Source organism: Balaenoptera physalus, assembly GCF_965194825.1.
Source record: "Balaenoptera physalus genome assembly, chromosome: 4".
NCBI lineage: Eukaryota > Metazoa > Chordata > Mammalia > Artiodactyla > Balaenopteridae > Balaenoptera > Balaenoptera physalus.
This window is the reverse complement of record NC_138891.1, coordinates 55,123,432-55,145,128: the sequence shown is the minus strand read 5'-3', so window position 1 is coordinate 55,145,128 and position 21,697 is coordinate 55,123,432. Positions and strand designations below refer to the sequence as shown.

General features: G+C 34.6%; 1 protein-coding gene across 5 annotated transcripts in view; it reads right to left on the bottom strand.

Annotated features, from left to right (window-relative positions):
* Positions 1-21,697, bottom strand: part of NAALADL2 (N-acetylated alpha-linked acidic dipeptidase like 2) — a 1,434,969-nt gene that overhangs the window by 497,932 nt on the left and 915,340 nt on the right. The gene's annotated exons all lie outside the window — the stretch shown is intronic.

Below are 21,697 nucleotides of genomic sequence, written 5' to 3'. Positions count from 1 at the left end.
CCTCTATATTTATCTCTATTGTGTATTTTCTACATGGTGCTACAAATGCCTTTAAGCAATTTGAGTACTGAGACTGTTTCATGTTATGCTGCCGAATCTTCAGTATTTAAAACCATTCATTCATTCAATACATAGTTTTGAGTAGCTACTATATGCCAAGCAATAAGGACACAGCATAAACAAATCAAGATTTCTGCTCTGTGAAATTTATATTGTAATAGGATACATAGTAAGTTCTCAACAAGGATTTGTTTAATAGAAGAATGAATGTGAAAACTATTTTTTTAAATCTTAGAATCAACTGACAATCCATAAAAGAAGGACTACATTTACAATAAAATGCTAAAAGGAAGTGAACACTTTGTCTTTCTGAGTTTATACTTCTCAGGGTCTAACAGATTCAATAATAATTTTGACCAACACATGGATGTCAACCCTCTTACTAAATTTATTCCATCACACAGTATTAAAAGCATCATTCTAGATTTAATTAATCCCATTCACAAATAGTGATAAGAAGCATTCAAGCCATTAAAATGAAAGTGATAACCCAGAGGCAAAATAAAAATCTACTTGGATGATCTGCATAATTAAACTTACATTACCTCTAAAATAACAAAACATGTAGAGGGTGAATTCAGTACTTAGTTATAAAGTAATCTAGTTAGGGACTTATAAACATCCTATTAAAATTAATTATAGCACTAACTGATTTAATGCAATATGTAAAACCACAATTGTTTCAGCACTTATGGCATAACGATGCTTCATCTACAGTGAGTGAAGCCAACATACATACACAATTCATTAAGTGCATTTTGTTAACTTGAAGGTAGTCATGATTAGCCATCTCTTATGTAGTAAAATAAGATTAGCATATTGGGATTATCAATTTTATTTTTCTGTAATCTGCTAAGATTGGGAATTCGATTAAATAAACTGTATGGCTCTTTTAAATCTACAATCTATGATTCTATAAATTCAGTTGAGCTATTCTGTCCTATATGTTTTCACATTTTAGAAGTACATATTTTTTTAGGATAGCATTTTTAGCACTTTCTTCTGCAGACCACTATTGTCCTTCAAAAATATTAAAAACTGGTTTACAGTGGGGAGAAGGGGAAGTCAAAGAAATTTGGGTAATATTAGATTTAAAAAGTTAAAGTGGTTAATTTATTGAATGATTTCTCAGATCCTTATCATCTGACAGATTCTCAAGTAGGGGAAAAGAGAGTATCCCGTTCAACTATAGGATCCCTTTTTTTTTTTTTTCTTTTAAACATACCCATAGGCATTCCACAAAACTCACTTTGGGGGGCTTCCCTGGTGGCACAGTGCTTAAGAATCCACCTGCCAATGCAGGGAACATGGGTTCGATCCCTGTTCCAGGAAGATCTCACATGCCGTGGAGCAACAGAGCCTGTGCACCACAACTACTGAGCCTACGCTCTACCGCCCGCAAGCACAACTACTGAGACCGCATGCCACAACTAGTGAAGCCCCCGTGCCTAGAGCCTGTGCTCCGCAACAAGAGAAGCCACCGCAGTGAGAAGCCCACGCATCGCAACGAAGAATAGCCCCTGCTCGCCGCAACTAGAGAAAGCCTGCGAGCAGAAACAAGGACCCAATGCAGCCAAAAATTAATTAATGAATGAATTAATTTAAAAAAACCCCTCACTGTGGTACACTGCTGATTTATCTGAAAATTTTCTAAGTAGAAAATATTGAACATAAATCTTTTACAATACTTATTCTCTTTAGACTATAATAAATTTAAGCTTCAATAGGTGCGGTTTTATGATTTAGACGAGAGTCGCAAACCTTTCTGTAGAGGCCAGAGAGTAAGTATTTTTGTTGGACATGTGGTCTCTGTTATGACTACTCAACTCATTTGTATCATGAAAGTAGCCATAGACATTAAGTAAATGAATGGGCATAGTTATGTTAGAATAAAACTTATTTTCAAAAACAAGAAGTGGGCCATAGTTTGCCAATCTGTGTTTTAAACAGTGGAAATTGATTCCAAAATAAAAGTTTAAATCTGTTGTAAGAAACTACATTAAGCTACCTGTTGACAGCTAAGAATAAATTAATTATGGTTCTATTTAATTCAGATTTCTGGCCTTAAAATATCCTTTTAAATCAATCTTAATATTATATGTTTTGCTCAAAAAGTGATACTTTCTTATAAACATAGGTCATTGTGTTGTTGGACTATTGGTCTTTTCTGAATTCAGTAAAGAACAGGAGAACAGATGGCGACGTTTTATATTAAATGTTAATATATTCCAAGTTAGATGTACACTAGGTTTAAGAGTTCCCATTATGTTCCCAAAACATCATATTAAAAAAAAAAAGATTTCTGTCTACAAATGTTTATTTCACAAGCAAGAGGATTTTTGCCTTAGACCACCTGGCATGTGTGTACTCTTCAAACCCTTCACTTCTTAAAGATGTATGAAATAATGTCATATTGTTTCATGAACCATTTGAAAAGATTTATTCACATTTTATTTCATTTATTTATCTATTTTTATCTAGGACTCTTTCCTTGAACCATTTTCAGCTCTTATCCAAACAGCATGCTTTTATCCTGGAAGGTGGAAAAATATAACAGTACTTCAGTTCTCTAAGGTGCTCCCCTCCTGTGGTACTGATAAGAGCTGCTACTAAAAGCATTTAAGATTCTGTATCAAAGATAGGACAAGACACAGCAGTTAGTCCAAGAGAAGGGCAAGTGAGCAGTATGGGAGTAAGCGGGTTAATAGGAAAACTAGGGCACTGAGGAGGATCATCCTTCAAAATAGAGCAATCTCATCACACTGACAGGTACCATCAAAATTCTTAGAACTGGGCTGTTGCTGGCAGTACCCACTGCCGTCTCACTGTCCCAAATCTGCGGTCACCTGTTGCTCCACAAATGAGATAGATGTTAAACAGAAACTTACACTCTGCTATTCTTTGAACCTTATTCACACTAAATTTTACAAATCAATTATATTCTATGACCAAAAAAAGAAGTTATTAATTTCTAACCATTTAAACCAGACCATTTATATTTTTGCAAGCTCTTATTCAAGAGAAGGAAAACACTGCCTATACTACTTACAGCTCTAGAATATTATCCTTACAGATATTCAGTAAACAAATATACTGAGAAATTAAAATGTATTTTCTATTAAACAGAGTACTTAAAACATATGACTAAACTAATAGTTGACTCTATGATTTAAGCACTTTACATGCTAAGAACCAATTATCAGGAATGTTTGAGTTATATATGGTGATATTTCAAGGTGATGGTTTCATTGCAACGAGCATTGTTTTTTGGTCAGCAAGTGTCCCGATGTAAAATAACAACTACTGATAAAAATAAATGTTTTACATACACTGCAGTTATGAAACTTGGTCCACTAGAATTATTCTCCCTCCACCAGGCTGTGGATGTGAATGTGACTGATTTGGCAGGATGCCATTCTATTTTTTAAAATAAACTTCTTGATATCAAGTTAAAAAAATCATTATTAAAAATTGGTATATTTGTTTTAGAAGAAGATTGCTATGAATCAACTCTAATAAATATAGTCTTTTTGAAATTTAAAGATTCACATATTTGAGAAATTATTAAATGAAAAAATATTTTTAGAAAAATTGTTAAAATGCTAAATCTATTTGTTATTAAACTTATGTATATGGAAGAAATATATCTTGCATTTGTCTGCTTTTTCCTTTCCAACTAAAATTTGAATTGTCAAATAAAACTAAAATAATTGTACTGCATAAAAAACAACTATAAACATATTAATGTTTTAAATCACTACCTGGGAAAAGAACTGCATCAACAAATTTACTTGAAGAATGCATAAGAAAAAATTTATTCCACCCTATAATTATGGGAAGCTTAGAACAATAGACACTAAATTATATTTTATTAAATTGACCTAAAATATAAGATGCTGGCAAAGTGTCTCTATCCTGAATTAAAATATAGGTTGTTCAGGATAAACTCTATTGGATTTTTTTAAAACATTTTCTGTAATTTTAAAAATGAGGTATTTTCATAAGTAATGCCTTATATGATAAAGAGTAACTTTTATTAATTCGACATCTTTTACCTGTCATGAATAAGAAATATTACATAGAAAAAAGATGGAGATTCTAAAAACAACATTGCTTAAAATTTCATAATTTAATAATACTGACATTTCATCAGATTCAGTTTCCTGATGCAGAGTTGCTATACTCTGTAAAATGGAAAGCATGGTAGGCAAAGAAATGTAGTTAAATTGAATGTATATAACTGAATAATATGTCTTTGGCAGTTTCATTAACACGTAAAGCTTTACATAAAGGTCTCCAGTATATTAGTAAATATATAATTTCTGAATATCTAGAAAGAACAGATTGCTAAAATATAGGATGAACTCACTCTGAAAGAATCTAAATGTCCTTTTTAAAAAAAATTTTCATAAAACTATTTAACTGGATAAAAAGGATGCTGTAGATGCTGTACCTAGGGGTTTCAGCAAGAAATTTGATATTTTCTTGTCATGTGATATCTTTGTGGACAAAATGGAAAAATGAGACCCAAATGATAAAACAATAAGGAAAATTTCTATGTTATTGAGTGCTGGTGTTGACAATGTCAAGCCAGAGAAAGGCCTCTATTGCTGTAGTTCTTAGATTGTGGAGAAAGGGGGAAATGCACATCAGAAACACAGAGACTACTTTTCAAAACATACATGCCAGGGCCACCTTGTTGGGCAACAACATAACCCTAAATTTGTGTACACAAAATATCAGAGCTTTAAATGTTCATTGATGACAATAATATAAAATATGTAAATAAATGAAGAAATTTACCAGGTTTATGACCTGACAGACACAACACTTTTACCATTTCAAATCTGCCAAAACTGCACTGTATAGTCAACACAATCCCAATCAAAATCCTAATGGGCTATGTTGTAGAAATTGGCAAGTTTATTCTAAAATTTATACTGAAAATCGAACGTCATTAAAAGGTCAACATAATTTTAAAAGATAAAAAGAAATTTGGAGTACTAACATTTCCTCATTACAAGACTTACAAGAAGCCAGTGTAATCAACATAGCTATACTGCTGTAAGAATAAACAAATGGATGACTAAAACAGAATACAGTCCAGTTAATAGACTGACCCTTATATGATTAATTAATTTTCAACAATGGTGCCAAGGCGAGTAAATAATGAAAGCAAAATCTTTCCAACAAATCTTATTGGCCAACTTGACAGCCACAAAGGAAAAAAAAAAATACAAAACTTGCTTTACACTTATTGTGTCAATAAGCACATAAGATGCTCAAAATTATTGATTACAAGGGAAATGCAAATTAAAACTACACTGAGGGGAGATTGGTTCAAGATACCGGAGTAGAAGGACATGCTCTCACTTCCTCTTGAAAGAACACTGGAACCACAACTAACTGCTGAACAATCATCGACAGGAAGACACTGGAACTCACCAAGAAAGATACACCACAAGATTTAGCACCACCAAACCAGCTCTACAACAAATGCTAAAGGAACTTATCTAAGTGGGGAACACAAGAGAAGAAAAGGACCTACAAAAACAAACCCAAAACAATTAAGAAAATGGTCGTAGGTACATACATATCGATAATTACCTTAAACGTGAATGGATTAAATGCTCCCACCGAAAGACACAAGCTGCATGAATGGATACAAAAAAAGCCCCATATATATGCTGTCTACAAGAGACTCACTTCAGATCTAGGGACACATACACACTGAAAGTGAGGGGATGGAAAAAGATACTCCATGCAAATGGAAATCAAATGAAAGCTGGAGTACCAATACACATGTCAGATAAAATAGACTTCAAAATAAAGAATGCTACAAGAGACAGTACAAGAAAGGACACTATAATGATCAAGGGATCAAATCAAGAAGAAGATATAACAATTATAAGCACATATGCATGCAACATAAGAGCACCTCAATACATAAAGCAACTGTTAACAGCTATAAAAGAGAAAATCAACAGTAACACAAAAATAGTAGGGGACTTTAACAACTCACTTACACTAATGGACAGATCATCCAAACAGAAAATTAATAAGGAAACACAAGCTTTAAATGACACAGTAGACCAGATAGATTTAATTGATATTTATAGGACATTCAATCCAAAAACAGCAGATTACACTTTCTTCTCAAGTGCACATGGAACTTTCTCCAGGATAGATCACATCTTGGGTCACAAATCAAGCCTCAGTAAATTTAAGAAAATTGGAATCATATCAAGCATCTTTTCTGACCACAACACTATGAGATTAGAAATCAATTACAGGGGAAAAAAACGTAAAAAACAAAAACACATGGAGGCTAAACAATACGTTACTAAATGACCAAGAGAACACTGAAGAAATCAAAGAGGAAATGAAATAATACGTAGAGACAAATGACAATGAAAACATGACGATCCAAAACCTATGGGATGTGGCAAAAGCAGTTCTAAGAGGAAAGTTTATAGCTATACAAGCCTACCTCAAGAAACAAGAAAAATCTCAAATAAACAATCTAAACTTATACCTAAAGGAACTAGAGAAAGAAGAACAAACAAAACCCAAAGTTAGCAGAAGGAAAGAAATAAAGAACAGAGCAGAAATAAATGAAATAGAAACAAAGAAAACATTAGCAAAGATCAATAAAACTAAAAGCTGGTTCTTTGAGAAGAGAAACAAAATTGATAACCCATTAGCCAGACTCATCAAGAAAAAGAGGGAGAGGACTCACATCAATAAAATTAGAAATGTAAAAGGAGAAGTTACAAAACAAACTGCAGAAATGCAAAGCATCCTAAAAGACTACTACAAGCAACTCTATGTCAATAAAATGGACAACCAGGAAGAAATGGACAAATTCTTAGAAAGCTATGACCTTCCAAGACTGAACCAGGAAGAAATAGAAAATATGAACAGACCAATCACAAGTAATGAAATTGAAATTGTGATTACAAATCTTCCAGCAAACAAAAGTCCAGGACCAGATGGCTTCACAGGTGTATTCTATCAAACATTTAGAGAAGAGCTAACACTCATTCTTCTCTAATTCTTCCAAGAAATTGCAGAGGAAGGAACACTCCGAAACTCATTCTATGAGGCCACCATCACCCTGATACCAAAAACAGACAAAGATAGGACAAAAAAGAAAATTACAGACCAATATCACTGATGAATATAGATGAAAAAATCCTCAACAAAATACTAGCAAACAGAATCCAGCAACACATTAAAAGGATCATACACCATGATCAAGTGGGATTTATCCCAGTGATGCAAGGATTCTTCAATATACTCAAATCAACCAATGTGATATACCATATTAACATATTGAAGAAGAGAAACAATATGATTATCTCAATAGATGCAGAAAAAGCTTTTGACAAAATTCAACACCCATTTATGATAAAAACTCTCCAGAAAGTGGGCAAAGAGGGAACCTACCTCAACATAATAAAGGTCATATATGACAAACCCACAGCAAACATCATTCTCAATGGTGAAAAACTGAAACATTTCCTCTCAGATCAGGAACAAGACAAGGATGTCCGCTCTCACCACTATTATTCAACATAGTTCTGGAAGTCCTAGCCACGGCAATCAGAGAAGAAAAAGAAATAAAAGCAATACAAATTGGAAAAGAAGAAGTAAAACTGTCATTGTTGGCAGATGACATGATATTATATATAGAGAATCCTAAAGATGCCACCAGAAAACTACTAGAGCTAATCAATGAATCTGGTAAATTGCAGGATACATAATTAATGCAGAGAAATCTCTTGCATTCCTATACACGAATGATGAAAAATCTGAAAGAGAAATTAAGGAAACACTCCCATTTACCATTGCAACAAAAAGAATAAAATACCTAGGAATAAACCTACCTAGGGAGACCAAAGACCTGTAGGCAGAAAACTATAAGACACTGATGAAAGAAATTAAAGGTGATACAAACAGTTAGAGAGATATACCATGTTCTTGGATTGGAAGAATCAATATTGTGAAAATGACTATACTACCCAAAGCAATCTACAGATTCAATACAATCCCTATCAAATTACCAAAGACATTTTTTACAGAACTAGAAGAAAAAATCTTAAAATCTGTATGGAAACACAAAAGACCCCGAATAGCCAAAGCAGTCTTGAGGGAAAAAAACGGAGCTGGAGGAATCAGACTCCTTGACTTCAGACTATACTGCAAAGCTACAGTAATCAAGACAATATGGTACTGGCACAAAAACAGAAATATAGATCAATGGAACAAGATAGAAAGCCCAGAGATAAACCCATGCACCTATGGTCAACTAATCTATGACAAAGGAGGCAAGGATATACAATGGAGAAAAGACAGTCTCTTCAATAAGTGGTGATGGGAAAACTGGACAGCTACATGTAAAAGAATGAAATTAGAACACTCCCTAATACCATACACAAAAATAAACTCAAAATGGATTGGAGACCTAAATATAAGACTGGACACTGTAATATTCTTAGAGGAGAACATAGAACACTCTTTGACATAAATCACAGCAAGACCTTTTTTGATCCACCTCCTAGAGTAATGGAAATAAAAACAAAAATAAACAAATGGGACCTAATGAAACTTAAAACGTTTTGCACAGCAAAGGAAACCATAAACAGGACAAAAGGACAACCCTCATAATGGGAGAAAATATTTGCAAACAAATCAATGGACAAAGGATTAATCTCCAAAATATATAAAAGCTCATGCAGCTCAATATTAAAAAACAAACAACCCAATCCACAAATGGGAAGAAGACCTAAATAGATATTTCTCCAAAGAAGATATACAGATGGCCAAGAAGCACATAAAAACCTGCTCAAAATCACTAATTATTAGAAAAATGCAAATCAAAACTACAATGAGGTATCACCTCACACCAGTTAGAATGGGCATCATCAGAAAATCTACAAACAGCAAATGCTGTAGAGGGTGTGGAGAAAAGGGAACCATCTTGCACTGTTGGTGGGAATGTAAGTTGTTACAGCCACTATGGAGAACAGTATGGAGGTTCCCTAAAAAACTAAAAATAGAATTACCATATGACCCAGTGATCCCACTACTGGGCATATACCCAGATAAAACCATAATTCAAAAAGACACATGCACCCCAATGTTCATTACAGCACTATTTACAATAGCCAGGTCATGGAAGCAACCTAAACACCCATCAACAGATGAATGGATAAAGAAGAGGTGGTACATATATACAATGGAATATTACTCAGCCATAAGAAGGAACGAAATTGGGTCATTTTTTGAGACGTGGATGGATCTAGAGACTGTCATACAGAGTGAAGTAAGTCAGAAAGAGAAAAACAAATATCGTATATTAGTGCATATATGTGGAACCTACAAAAATGGCAGATGAACCAGTTTGCAGGGCAGAAATTGAGACACAGATGTACAGAACAAACGCATGGACACCAAGGGGGTAAAGCAGCTGGGGGTGGTGGTGGTGGTGGGATGAATTGGGAGATTGGTATTGACATGTATACACTGATGTGTATAAAATGGATAACTAATAAGAACCTGCTGTATAATAAAATAAATAAAATAAAATTCAAAAATTCAAAAAAAGAGAGAAAAACTTAACAACAATAAAACCATACAACCTGATTCAAAATGAACAAAAGACTTGAACAGATATTTGTCCAAAGAAGAGATACAAATGGCCAATAAGCACATGAAAAGAAGCTCAACTTCACCAATCATTAGGGAAATGCAAATCAAAACTGCAACGAGATACCACCTTTCACCCATTAGGATGGCTACTATCAAAAAAATAGAATATGAGTGTTTACAAGGACATGGAGAAATTGGGACCCTGACGTACTACTGGTGGAAACTGGTACAGTCACTATGGAAAACAGTATGGTGTTTCCTCAAGTAATTAAGGATAGAATTACTGTATGATCCAGCAATTCTGCTTCTGCAGATATACCCCCAAAGAACTGAAAGTAGGATCTCAAAGAGATATTTGAGACCCATGTTCACCCATGTTCATAGCAGCACTATTCGCAATAACTAAACCATGGAAGCAACTCAAGGGTCCATCAGTGGATGAACGGATAAGCAAAATGTGGATATACATGCAATGGAATATTGTTCAGTCTTAAAAAGGAAGGAGATTCTGCAGTATGTTTATAACATGGATGAACCTTGGGGACATTATGCTAAATGAAATTAGCCAGTCAGAAAAAGATACATACTGTATGATCCCACTTATATGAGGTACTTAGAATAGTCAAAATCATAAAGACAGAAAGTAGACTGGTGGTTACCAGGGGCTGGGGGCAAGGAATAACGGGGAGTTATTGTTTAATGGGTATAGAGCTTCAGTTTCACAAGATGAAAACAGTTATGGGGATGGACAGAGGTGATTTTTGCACAACGATGTGAATGTATTTGATACCGCTGAACTGTACACTTAAAAAATGGTTAAGATGGAAAAAAAATTGTTTATCATGAAATATATCAAATACAAAGTGTAAATAAAATACATATGTATAAAAAAACTACAATGAGTACACAAATATTAGAATTTAAAAATAAAGACTTATGATAGAAGTGTTTCAATGATGTGGGGCAAGGAGACTACCAAACATTACTGGTGGGAGTGTAATATGGTACAACCACTGTGAAAATCAGATTGGCATTTTCTTATAAAGTTAAACATACACTTAGTATATGACTCAACAATTCTACTCCTAAGTGTTTGCTAAGGAGAAAGAAAACCTGTGTTTACGAAAAGACTTGTATATGAACATTCACCTCAAGTTGATTCAAAATAGCCCTAAAGTGGAAAAAATCAAAATGCCAATCATTTGGAGGATGGATAAGCAAACAGTGGTATGTGTGTATAATGGAATATATTGAGCAATAATCAGAAATGAATTAATGATACACACATCAACGCAAATAAATTTTAAACCAAGGTGTGTGAAAGATGCCAGGCATGAAAGAATATATATGATCCTGTTTTTACGAGGTTTCTAGAGTAGACAAAATAAATTTATAATAATGGAAATTTGACCAGTAGTTTCCTGGGACAGACGGTGATGGGACTGACAGGAAAAGAGCATGAGAGAACTTTTTGAGGTGATGGAAATATTCTATATCTTGTTTGTAGTGGTGGTTATACAATTGTGCACATTTGCCAAAGCTCAACAAATTTTACATTTATAATGGGTGCTTTTTATCATATGTAAATGACACCTCAGTAAAGTTGATTAAAGTATAAATATGAGATAGGTTAATCCTAGCTTTGGTTCATTCCATGTGAAAAATTTCAGCTGGCTTTGCCTGGTTGCATGTTCAACTTGAGCTAGTTACCGAAAAAGATTTCTAAATGTGAGCCTGCCTGAATAGAAATGCAGTAACTACAGGACAAGAGTTAGTATCGCCATGGTCTGACACCAAGTGTCATGTTATGTCCAACTCTGTGTGCCTTTAAGAAGGCACTCCACACTTTGGGAAGATGATGATGTTTTTCATGAGGGATCTCAAAAAGAATGTTCAAAGTAGTTGGAACTGCTTCTAGCTTGAGAGAGAGAAGAGAGAACTTGGGATCTTGCAGGTGTTCTAGGATACTTAAAGGTTAATGTGGTAGAGACTGCTTGATGATATATTGATTTTCCTCTCTTCTTTATTAACAGAATCTCAATTTCATTGGGTATGACAGTGTGCCCAGGTATAAAAATTCTTTTCTCAATCGTTTTAGCTAAGACCAATGAGACTTAAGCAAAAATTGTTGGGCAGAACTTTAAAGACTCTTGAAAGATCAGGCAGACTTTGTGGATGTGAGTATTTCCTCCCCTTCTGTCCCCATTGAGTACTGAAGTTATGGCTGCAACCTCAGCCTCCATCAGCAACCATGAAGAAAAGGCAGAGACTTTGGGTCTATTATCTTTGAGACACTGAATTAATACCAAGCTTTCTATCGGACTTCTCATTTTGTGAGAAAAACAATCCCGCATTCGGACAAGTCCACTGGTGACGGGTTTCTGACATATGGAGAAAAACACAGAGCCCCTAACAGAAACTAGGTAGGTATGAAGAGTGCATGGATAAATTTACTTTGGCCTCAAAAAGCATAGTGTGAGTGAGCAACTGATAGATAGGTAGGTATTTGGTCAATATAAGGTAAAAATTAATAATAGAGCTTTACAAAAACTGAGCAGGTCTGCTAACAATGTAGTGACTGCTCAGCAGAGGCCATGGGGCAACATGTCAGCCATGTTAAATGAGGTCTGCCTATAAAGCAGTGGATAAGAAATTATGTGAGCTAATTCCTAAGGGTTATTCCTTTAAATTCTACTATACTATGGCTGAGCTTTTTTTAGACTAATTGCTTTTGCCTATTTCATGTTGTCACAAGAATTTGACCTAAGGAAGTAAAACTCTTTTACCTCAGTGTGGTAATATTTCTTATAAAAATTATTAGGAAACTAGAAGGAACATTTCTGTGAATGCAGTTTTCTAAAGGTCACATAAAACTTCCAGGTATAACAGATTTTGAAAGATGAATGACAGCCACTTTAGTGGTTATCAAATCATTTTCAAAGGACTTGTGCAGCACACAGAATGGTTTCTAAATAATATTATTCATAATATTAATTGATAGTCCCCTCAGAATTCTAAATTCAGCATTTTACAAAGCTTTACAAACGAAGGGGAATTTTTAAGGTAGAGCTAAATGCAGAAAAAAGTAAGAAACAAATTACTGCCAAATGACTATACCTATTATCATGTGAAATTTTGTTAATATTGTCTAAGCTAAATCATCCTTTTGGGATACTTCATGCCATACTTTTCAAACTATCCTTCACCTTATAACAGTAAATATGGCCCAGTAATTCTCATTTTTAATCGGCAGTGTTGTCAGACATTTCAATGACGCTAGACATAATATTATGACATTGAGGGCCAGAGAGCAAGGGTTCTCTACTTGCTTTCAGCTGAAAGCAAAGAGGTTCTCAAAAGCTGTCAGCCTTTCTTCTTTATGTTCTGAAAGCTGCCTGAACTTGTCAGTTTGCTTTCATGGCACTTTTATGAAATAATGCAAGAAAAAAAGTTATCAGAGTGTTCACACTTTTAAATGTTGTTCTTTTGTAATAGGGTAGAAATGTCACAGGACCATAGAATGTTGGAATAAGAAGAGTGTTTAGGTATCATTAATTCTAGTACCCCGATCCTACTTAGGAGGAAAGCTGGAGAAGCCAGAGGACCTCTCCAAGCCACACATGCAGTCAGTAACAGAGCCACTCTAAAAACTGCATGTGACTCTGAGCACCACTTGTCATCTTGCTCTTAACATGCAAATAGATAAAGCTAATTTTTACATAACCCTCTCGATTTATTGGCAATAATTGTAAATTCTAGTCCCTTTTTTTTAACCTTTAAAGCATAACATTAGAAGCAGCCATAGTTAATAATAATTTCAATTTTATGTAGAGTTTTATGGTTCACAAATATGTTTTAAAAAACATGTTTCCAATATTTCATTTTCTTACATTGGGTGCTTTAAAAAGAAATAAAACCCCCAAATCCATTCTATTAAAATTTCATATTGAAAGTCATGGGTAAGAATAATGGCAGATTCCTCCCATTATCTTTGCTCTTCTACTAACATAGCAACCAGATAAATGACTTCCCAGAGAAACAGATAGAATCACATAAGATAAAACATTTTTTCCCCCATTCTGTTCAGGGTTGATGATGAAATATGTCTAAATATTGGAATAATCATTCCTTTATCGCTTGTAGTCAGGCTTACTTTGTGCAGTGGCAACATGATCAGGCAAGTAGCTCTCAGATGATATGTGACAATATTAAATTCAATCTTAGCAAGCAGCTCCTCAGTTTCACACTTATGGTGGCTGGATTAACCCAATTATTTTTTTGGAGGTTAAGGGAAACTACATTTGCAGGACATCATCTTTCATAGACCAGGAGCTAGGATTTTGTTATCTCAGTAGAATTTTATGAAGGCAAAAGGATCAGTTAGCTATTTATTAAATTTTAGCACAAATAAGATGAAGAGTTTTGAAGGAAGTAGATATGATTCCCTAACAATGCACTATGAGTTCTTCACTTTGCCCCTCAGAAATGTGTGAAGCTTGGAACTTTCATTTAGCACACCTTTCAGGTAAAATATTTCCAGTGTACCAGTTTCAAGCTCCTGGTTCTAGCAAAGAAGATGTATATCGGCTGCCATCCGTAAAAAAGACTTAACCAAAACCAATTAGAGATTCAAGTTTGTAAAATGTAACCATTTTCATTACAGTAGATTGCAAGTTTATTAGATATTTTTAAAAATTATAATAAATTCCTTTTAAAATACATCAGCGCCTCATCCCTGATCTTTATCTTTTGTAGCTCAGATTTTTTTTGACTGTACAATTTCAAATGCTCTACCCCATGCCACTCAGATGTATATCCACTTTTAGACCCGCTATTTTGATTTTTAGACTAAGAAAGATGACCATACAACATGTTATTTTGACTTGCTGGAATAAGGAAAACTCACAAAATCTAATTTACATAAATTTATCATGGGTCATGGATGATACAGGTCATGGATGACTTAATCTTTATGAAAATAGAATAGGATTTGGAAACACAAGACTTCTATTCTGCCTCTGCCGTTTACCAGTGGTGTGGCCTCATGTGATTTACTATAACTGTGAATCAGGATCAGCATTTCCTATTCTGTAAAATGGGGATAATGACACTTTCTAACTGGGTTTTTGCAAAAATTAAAGTAATGAAATCATGTAATCTGTAGGAATGCCATGTCAATATCCATTTTATATTAATGTATAAAAACAAATTTGCACAGTAACTCATTACTGTAATTAGCCTACAAATACACCTTTTCCTTTGTGATCTAGACTAAAATCTAGAGCAATTCCTGCAAACATTCATGCATAATTTGCAGACAAACTTCCTTTACTTTTCTTCTTAAATACAGTGCTAATGATATGCAATCAAATATGTCTTCCATCTAATTGCCCCAGAATAAATTTCCGAGTAGTGAATGGAGTAAATCATATGGAAGGCAGTGCTGTACAAAGTGTAATTCTCCTATAGCAGTTTAAGAGAAAGATTATTTCAGTGCACTGAAAATATCAGATTTTCCAACAGAAATGTATTTTCTCCATGTTACCAGATGGAGTCATAGAGAATGTAAGTCAAAAATAGTTCTTAAAAATCACCAGTTTAATTTTTCTCCCATCCAAGATGTCTCCTTATTCTCCCATCCAAGATATGTCTCCTTATTCCAAGATAACTTGTGACATGTCTTTTGAATGCATCATTATACTCATTTTACTGTCATAATACTTTAATTATAATGATACCAATATCAATGTATAATTTGCCCCAAATGTAGGGCACTGCTTTCATCTACCATTTTATACTAGGCCCAAATATTTGCTTTGCTTTCACAATTGGAGGTTAGGAAGTACGTTAATTAGGTAAGAAGGGACTGATGGGGGTAGGCATGCTTTGGGGACACCCAGGTGGGTCTCAGCTGCTGCACTTCAAAAACAATTTCTTCCACTATAGGCTGTGTGTTACATGACTCGGGGGGACATTAAAAAGTGTGAATAATCTAAACAATAATTTAAGGGACAGGGAATAATTGTTGATTATCACTCTCAAATCCACAATCCAAGACAATTATATCACTATGCTACTTCTAACTAACTTCTCAGAACATAGAATCTGCTCTATTTCCCTTACCATCCTCCGTTTTGCTTCCTCTTCCCTTCCCCCACTATCACATCAGTCTTCACCATCAATGGTATTAAAATGGAACCACTCCTTTGGTTTTGTTTCATGCATGGGGATAAAAATTTATATTTCCTCATCTTAACAAAAAAGAGACGAATTAGGCCTCTTGTATTTTTTAAAGAAGAAAAAGGATACGAGGGAGAAAGCGAGAAAGAGAGAAAAAGAGGGAGAGTGTGTGTGCCCATCGATTTCTCTCCTCTTTTTCTCTTTGAAACAGTAAACCTAATTACATAGAGTGGTCAGGGGGAAGACTTCTCACTGCTCCTCTATCGCAAAGCCATGTTCCCTAGAAATACAGCTAGTAAAAAAACACACTGTAACTGCTTCAAATCACAAGGAGGTAATGATGAAAATGCATTTGTGCTAATGCCCAAGACTCAAGTCAAATGTCAAATCAGTCTTCAAAGCAGTTTCTTAACTAAGGCACTGATTTCTCACAGGACGTTTCAATATGCATTATTTTCCATGCCTAAACTTTCATTTTCTGAATATACTTGAAAGATTACACAGCTGAAGAAAATACACTGAATTAAAATTACCGCAATATTCTAGTTACTAAGAGACTTGTTAACAGTTTCTCTAGTTTATGTTATTAGATTCTCTAGTGCTCTTATGACAGACATCTTAAAGAACAGCAGAAAATGCTATTTCATGGGAAAATAAATTAGATTTTATGGATAAAAATGAGAATTATATAAAAACAATGAAAATGATTTCATATTAAGATACACATATGTGTATGTGTGTTCAGTTGAACATGGAAAATTGACATTTTACACTTGAAGCTTGCTAGAGAGACAGCAGATATCTATTTATTCAAATACATATATAGATATGTATATAAGGTATATATGTATATACATTTATCTATCTATCTACATCTATATTTGTCTGTCTGTCTGTCTGTCTGTCTATCTATCTATCTATCTATCTATCTATCTATCTATCTATCTATCTATCTATCTAGAGTTCTATCTCAGAAAGAAAAGAAAATCTACTTGACAAGCTCTTCTTCCTCTATGGCTACACACAGATTTCAGTTACATTTTTGGTATTTTATTTTTAAATATAAAAGCCAGAATAAGGTCAGCAGGTATTTGAGGATAAGCCACAACATAAAAGAAACAGAGCAAAAAAACAGAAAAAAAAATAGTGCACATAAATAAAGACACTGCATAGAAAGAAACTGGAAAAGGCATAGTTATAACTAATATTATAGGAAGATTTCTACATTCATTAAAAAGTCAGTGTATTTAAGAAAAAATATATCAGAGTTCCAGAAACAGCTCCTAGAAATTAAAGATATGAGAGTAGAAAGTTGAGCCAAAGTTGAGGCATATTCTAGAGGTAGAACCAAACAAGCAAACAGAAATGGATTATAAAGAAGAAAAGAAAACTAGAGGTTAGTGTAGGTGGTCAAACATCCAACAGAGTGTCAGAAAATGGAAGCAGATAAAACAAGGCAAATGATTTTAGTAAATAAATATTTAAGAACATTTCCCCAAACAGAAGGACATGTATATACAGATTGAAAACTCCCACTGAGAGGTGTGGGGGAAATAATGGAAAAATAATCCATACTGATGCACATCATTATATATGTATAGAAAAAAGACCCTAAAAGTTTCCTAGGGTAAAAAGCAGCAAAATAGGTCATCCCATAGAAAGGATGTTGAATTAAAATAGTACTGAACTTTTCAACAGGAACACTGTCAGCTGACAAGCATTATAATATTCTGAAGAAAAATTATTTCTAACATAAAATTTTAATACCTAGCCAAAATACCAGCCAAGTATATGGCCAAATAAAGACATTTTCAAATATGCAATACCTAAATACTTCTACCTCCTACCCACCCTTTCCCAGGAAGAAACTGGAGAATAAAGTGAAGTAATCAAAAAGGAATAATACATGGGACTCAGGAAAAGAAGCAAGAAGAGCAAGGCAAAGGAATGATTAGGCTGATTATAAAAAGGAAATGATCAAGGCAACAAGAATGAAAGGGTGACATACTCCAAAAGGATGTCTCCAAGATAAAAGAATGGAGCTGAGACATCATCTAATATATCTATACATATTTAGAGATGTCATAGTAGGGCTGAAGAGTTTGGAAAATAATTTATGACAATCACCTCAAAAACTAAATAAATTAAGAAACAGTAATTAAAAAGTCTTACAAGAAATTCACATAAATAGAGTATACAATGACTGATCTGTGAACAATGATTGCATTATCACAAAAACACAAAGTATTGATTTATTTAAAAATTGAGGAATAAATAAAATGGGAATATAGGAAGTGAAGGATGGAGTGTATTGAGTGTTAGTCATGTAAAGAAGCCCAGTCATCTCCTTTCTTAAGAAGATATCAATTCAACATTCACAAAATATTAGCATGAATATAGAGCTAAACAGAGCTAAATGACAAATGATATAGTTAAAATAATTTAAAGTGGCTCCATCTAGGGAGTGAGCTGAGGGGTTCAGAAGAGGTGGGATAACAAATTGCTCTCTCTCTTTTTCTTCCTCTCTCTTCCCCCTCCTTCCCCTTTCCTTCCTTTCTGGTCCTAAGTTTTATCATTCTAATTTACCTCTTAACTATGTACATCTATTAATTCAGCAAAGAAAAAAATTAAAGATAAACCCATATGACATTTAATGATATATCTGTATTTCATACAATTTACTGTTTAATTTTTTGCAAATTTTGGTGCTCTATCTTTGCACAGTAATCATGCAAAAGGGAATAGAGAATTGTTCTTATTCATACATCAGGCACTGGTGAATTTTTTTTAGTGCCAAGATATTGAATAAAAATCACATAATACTTGCAAATAAACATTTTCTGACTTGATCAAATTGAATTAAGAGTTTCATTATTTCTACCTCCATTAGGTAGTTAGTACATAGAAGGCATAAATTGAATTTTAGTTATTATCATTCAGTATTTTTTACCAGCCACCCTTAGCATAGTGAAGTGGTTTGTTGCTATTGTCGCTGTTTTAATTAAACTGGATAATCATGGCGTATTTTTCTAAGATGGTCTTGGAAAAATCATTAATCCAATTGGTTTTTTTGCCCTTGGCAAAAACACATGTAATATTTCCCTAACGTGATTGGTTTTGGGGGGAGGTCATTTTAATAAGCTGGATAATTGCTAACTAATTATTGTAAATGGTGATTGTATATGGGCAAGAATTGAATATTTAAGGGTTATGGGTTTAACTGACAGTAGGATATTGCTATTTTGGAGTTTATACAATAACTGCTGTTGTCCATTTACTGCTTACAATAAGCACTGGTGGACAGGAATTAAATCTGTATTTTCAAAATGTTAAAAAATGGTATGATTGCTTCGTTCAATGCCAGGTGTTGAGACGGCCCTTGAAACCTCAGAACAGAACCTGTGTATGGCTGGCCTACAGTTCCATGGGTTGTCACTTTAAGGGAATTTTGCTCTCCTCATAGCAGTTGATAGCTGGTGGGGTTCATTCCCTCCCAAGACTACTTATCCCGAAAGCACAGTTCTATACCTTTTTAAACTACTGTGCCAAATTTGGGAGAATAAATGTGTTTTTTGTGGTGCTCCAATCTTCCACTTATCTCTCAAAGGTATGGGATTTAGGGTAGTGACTATCAGCAATAAAGAGCATGTTTGCTGGACTATCACTTCGTCTTATCTGTGAACTATTACTTCACTGTGTTGGGAGCATACAAGAGCAGGGCAGCATAATATAGTACAGAGGAAAATTGAACTTACTTCCCACCTTTGGAAAAATTCTAAAATTTTGCTGTATCTTAATTCACATTGGAAAGAATAATATTCAGCCCCTTTCACAGGTTAAAAGACAACAGCTCGGGCTTCCCTGGTGGCGCAGTGGTTGAGAATCTGCCTGCCAATGCAGGGGACACGGGTTCGAGCCCTGGTCTGGGAAGATCCCACGTGCTGCGGAGCGACTAAGCCCGTGAGCCATAACCACTGAGACTGTGCGTCTGGAGCTTGTGCTCCTCAACAAGAGAGGCCGTGATGGTGAGAGGCCCGCGCACCGCGATGAAGAGTGGCCCCCGCTTGCCGCAGCTAGAGAAAGCCCTCGCACAGAAACGAAGACCCAACACAGCCAAAAAATAAATATAAATAAATAAATAAATTTATATTAAAAAAAAAAAAAAAAGACAACAGCTCAAGCTCTGGGTCTCATTAATCCTAACTGGGGCCATCTTCTTCAAATGTCTTTACTAGGACATTTTATCTTGTTGATTTTCAAAAAATAAAAAATAAACTGACTTCCTAAGCCAGTGATTTAATCAGATTTCGTAAGGCCATTATCATTTCTGTAAAGAATGGACAATCCAAAATGCTACCACAATTACTTAAAAATATAAATTCGATATTCTGAGTCAAGGTATTAAAGTTAGAAAGATAAAGAAGAAGAAATGATTGCACATTAAAGCAAACAAACAAACAAACAAACAAAACTATACGAGTGTGTGTGTGTGTATCCAGAAAGGGAGATACAGAATGAGCCCACCAGGAGGAATCTAAGAATAGACAAAATCACCAGTTCACTTCTTCTGCTGCTTAGTTCTAAGAACTTTACAAAAACCAAGTATTTTGAACTTATATCACATGAGAATATTGTGGTTTTCACATCAAATGGCAGGCATTTCAATTCTTGAAGTTCTTCCTTTGGTGACTCCACAAGCTAAGCCAGTCTGCTGACCTGGCCAGGTTGCCCTTAGGGGCACTCCCACTTTCTCCAGGCTCTGCTCTGCATTGTAGGAGGCCCTGGCCTCTCCAGCAGCATTTCCCAGGCTTCCATGTCAGCTGATGCCTGGCACTGATGGCTTTCTGCTGTTGCAGAAACCTCTGGGTTTCCTTACCGTCTCCCGTTGAGCTTTTCAGTTGTGCTAGTCTCTGTAAAATCTCTATTATCGTCCCTTTGTTTAAAAGACTTAAAGCAGATCCTCCCCATCCCCCAGCATTAGACCTTGATTGTTATAGCCACAAACGTGTCTTTTTTTTTTTTTTTTTTTTAATGTGAAGAGACCAGAAAATGCATCAGCATTTATATTGCCTTACTTGTGCCAGAATCTCAAGTTAAGCTCAGAACCATGAGCAATTCCATATCCGGGTATTTGTTGCAAATACTGTGTTACAAACTTGTTAGCAGGAAGGATGGCATATCTGTAAATTTGTTGCTGACCACAAACATTAAAAGTCACATCAAAATATGATATCTGATAAGGCAAAGGGAAAAATCAGTAGAACAATTATTTCTTATAAGGAAGAAAATTTTCTTTTTAATTATAATTTACAACATGTCTATAATTACAGATTTCCAACATAAAGATAGGGAACAATCCTTATCTTTCGCAGAGAATGAAAAAGAAAATGTAGCAAGAGTTCTGGCAGAAGCTTAAGTCTGATTTTCCTAAGAAAAATCCTTTTTTTCCAATAATTTGTTAGCTGTCCACGACAAATGTAACCAACTTAAGATGAATCAAGCCTAAACAATGCAGCAGCAGAGCCTGTCCCTTTTCCTCAATTGATCTTTGTGACCTATTCCTTAGTGTAGGTTACTTTCCTCACTTTTCAAAGAGTAAGGAGAAAATGGATTCCATGTGGGTGGAGTATGTCTATTAAAGCAAGCCAAGTGGAATAAAAAAATAGCATGGAGAGTATATAAAAATGTTTAAAGGAATAGTTTTCACTTTAAAAAGAGAAGAATCCATCATTCACTGAGTGTAAAGAGAGATGATTGGAAAGTAGCATAGTTTGAAAATACCATGAGCCAAGCGACTCCACGG